Source organism: Platichthys flesus, chromosome 5, assembly GCF_949316205.1.
Source record: "Platichthys flesus chromosome 5, fPlaFle2.1, whole genome shotgun sequence".
In the NCBI taxonomy this organism is placed as follows: domain Eukaryota; kingdom Metazoa; phylum Chordata; class Actinopteri; order Pleuronectiformes; family Pleuronectidae; genus Platichthys; species Platichthys flesus.
This window is the reverse complement of record NC_084949.1, coordinates 63,981-67,451: the sequence shown is the minus strand read 5'-3', so window position 1 is coordinate 67,451 and position 3,471 is coordinate 63,981. Positions and strand designations below refer to the sequence as shown.

The window sequence follows — 3,471 nt, the reverse complement described above, 5'->3', positions numbered from 1 at the left end:
AGGGTTGAGTAACACACTGTGCTGGTCAAAGTTGAAACACTAATGAGTTCATGTTTGAAGATCAAATCCATCATTCTACCACGTTTTCAAGTCATGGCCCAATCAGTCCACACTGAGAGAGATTCCTCCTGACAGAGAGCACATGGGTCTGTTGCTGTTTATCCTGTTGCCTGATGGTGAGTTAATATATTAAAATGTCAGTTCTCGAAGAAAAAAAACTAAATATTAAGTTAGAAATAGTGATGCCATCTTTTTTTCACATCTATATTAAACCATGTGTCTGTGTCTGTGTTCATTGGAGCTCAAACAAATACTTATCTTTCAGCTCCCTGTCAGGTGGATGGATTTTACTTCGTGAAGCTATATGAGGATTTCTCGCCACTGAGCTATTTCCACGACATCTGAAAAGACTACATATGTCGAAATGTGGTGGTTGAAAGCCTTAGAAATATGAAAAGGTGGATGATGAGTTAATATATCAAACTGTCAGTCCTGGAAAAAATATTTTTTTTAAGTTAGAGGTAGTGATGCTTCTTTTTTTTCCCCCAAACTATATTAAACCATGTGTCTTTGTCTGTGTTCATTGGTGCAGTCGACTATGAGGTCAAGTACCTGGAGCTTGAAATACTTGGTAAAGGAAGCTTTGGCTCAGTTTATGCCGGCCATAGGAGGTCTGATGATTTACTAGTAAGTAATAATAATCTGATGTGATAAAATTATTTAATATAATATTCTCACATCACACATATGTGCTCTGACTTCATCCCTGGAACTAACCAAAGTGCTCATGATCTGTCATGTAGGTGGCGATAAAACACATCCCCTAATCGTCTGTTCCGCCTCAAAGAGTGGTGAGTGATCTGTTGTCTCAGCACCAACTGTTGAAATTAATTGTGTGACTTTTATGCTTTTGTTGTTTCCTTGTTGTTGATGATATACACACACATATTTTTCCTTTAGATGTTAAATGGGAGGCCACACAGTATTCCCAAGGAGGTGCTGCTCATGCAGAAAGCTGCAGGCGAACCAATGACTGTGGGTTAATGGACTGGTACGATCTGGACCAAGTGTTTATACTGGTCATGGAGAGGTCTATGGAACTGCTGTGCTTCATAAAGGAGAACTGTGGTCCGATGGCCGAGGCTGTTGCAAAGGTACTGTTGTTTTATTCTTTGTGTGAGCTGTTTCTCAGACTACAACTGAAAAGGTCGTCATTTTAAATATCATCCCTTTCAGTGGAGAGTGTTTGGCTGCTATCACACCCATATTTAATTTGGGTCCAATCACAAATATGGCGACGCCTGCGATTTCTGGCAGGCAACTCGAGCTGCGCTGCGCCAATCATGTGACATACATCATGTGACATACATCATGTGACATACATCATGTGACATACATCATGCGACATACTTCAATCTCCACAGTCATCTATAATACACACCCACCGTATCAGGTGGTCTATTTAACCAGAGAGACATTACCAGTCAACCCCTCTTGATCGCACTGCTGCTGCAGTATTGCTACCTGTTGCTTCAGCTCCTTCATCACCCCAGCATCCACCTGTAGGCTCCAACGGGGGGTTTCAAGTATTTGGTCATCACTCCCATCATTCCTGTGTAATCATATGGGGGAGTGATTAAGTTGGAGCCTAGACGCCAAACACTAAATCTGTTGTAATAAATATATTACATGATCGAATGTGAGTTGTCTGACTGAACTAACATTTTAAATATGTCTATTAAATTATTTGGGATTCACTCTCTAGAAACCTTCACCTTAAAGAGGGAACTTGAGTTGTAATTAATGGATATATCATTGACTGAAAAAAGATAAAACTTTTTCAGCACAAATACCTTTTTTTGTCATTTTCAGTGTTACGGGTCCACAGATTGGGACCACAGCAGCAAAGTTAATCTGTAGAAAACAGGACGAATGCAGCAGTAAAAATGACACGATGCATTCATTTCCTTATCCAGACAGCATCTGGCATGTGGGCGGATGTTACCCCCAAAGAGACAGTACAGGGTGCAACTGCTCCCGTGCCAAATGTTCCACCTGGGTGCTGCGGTCATTAACTGATCTCAATACTGATATTATTAGGAATAACCTTTAATTAAATGATTAAAAGCTACACAACAGCTACACAACAGCCATTAAAAAGACCTCGTGTCAGGCCTTTTTTTTACAAATGCTCGTCCAATAAATAAGAAAGGCCATTGGACCTCAGCTTAGTTCTCAAAGTGTTTAGGAGTAGATGGATATTTGAACCCCTACGAGTTCATGTGAAGAGTGCTCTAGCTGAAAGATCCAGAGCAGCTCCAACATAGAATGTGTTTTTCAGTCCCACCCAGAGTCCCTTCTTCACCACTCTAATTGAAGTTAATGACTCTTTATGTCTTTCTTAGATCATCATGAAGCAGCTGCTGGATGCTGCCATCGATTTGAAAGCAAAGGGCATCTTCCACCGAGATATAAAAGCAGAGAACATCCTCATTGAGTCCAGCTCCGATTGCCTGCGAGTGCGCATCATTGATTTTGGATGTGTCTGCATTTGGAAGAAAGACTAAATTTACAGCCAATTCACGGGTACAGCCAACCTGTCTTGTTATCCTGCTTTTCATTCATCTGACTGTAAAATCTCTGCCTGTTCCTCATCCTTTTCTTTTTTCTGTCTCATTCTATCTGACATATTGTATGAACTTTAGCATACGCTCCTCCAAAGTTTCAAATCAGCTGGCCTCGCAACAGTCTGGCAGTTGGCATTATTATTTGAAATGCTGGATTGATTCAGGCGGTTCCACACCACAGGGCTTCGCAGAAATAAACTCTGAATCAGCTCTGTGTGGTCCAAAGGTGAGACAACGCTGGTTACAATATGCAGTTATTATGTTCCTTTCCATGTTACAGTCGATCATCGTAGATTCAAGCCTCATCGTTTCTTTGTCGTCTGTCCTCTCTCCTCACTGACTGCCAAGACTTCTTGGGGAAGTGTTTGGCTTTAGAGCCTGAGGACCGTGCCACTCTGGAGGAAATGCCGAAGCACCCCTGGTTAAACAACACTGTACCTAACCCCATCCCATCCCATCCCCAACCACCCACTGTCATCCCGACCAAAAAACCCAATCCCCAAGTCCTCCATCCCCACCATCCCACATTGTTTGGGTCCCTGCCTTCCACCCTCTGTTAATGCTTTCCTATGTTGAGGAACCTGTCTATGTTTATACACTATGTTGTTCTCCCTCATATTACCCATTTTATTTTCATTAAATATTTAAATATCCTCCTTGTCTCCACTTCATATGGTATTCTCTGTCTGAGGCTGTATCCTCCAAAGGAGAGGTCTTCAACGCGGAGGTACTGCAGGGGGGGTCGCGAAATGTTTGGTTGATTAGACAATTTTGTATATTTGTTAACATTTTTGATTTATTTTCTAACCATTTTTTTCCCCTCAAATTTAAATGTCTTCAAATA

The 3,471-nt window shown here is 41.4% G+C and overlaps 1 long non-coding RNA gene across 1 annotated transcript; it reads left to right on the top strand.

Moving 5' to 3' along the window:
* Positions 1-429: 429 nt before the first annotated feature.
* Positions 430-1,199, top strand: LOC133953224 (uncharacterized). The gene is made up of 3 exons (XR_009920672.1): positions 430-687; positions 804-851; positions 961-1,199. It is a non-coding gene; the product is annotated as an uncharacterized LOC133953224 (long non-coding RNA).
* The last annotated feature ends 2,272 nt before the right edge of the window (positions 1,200-3,471 follow it).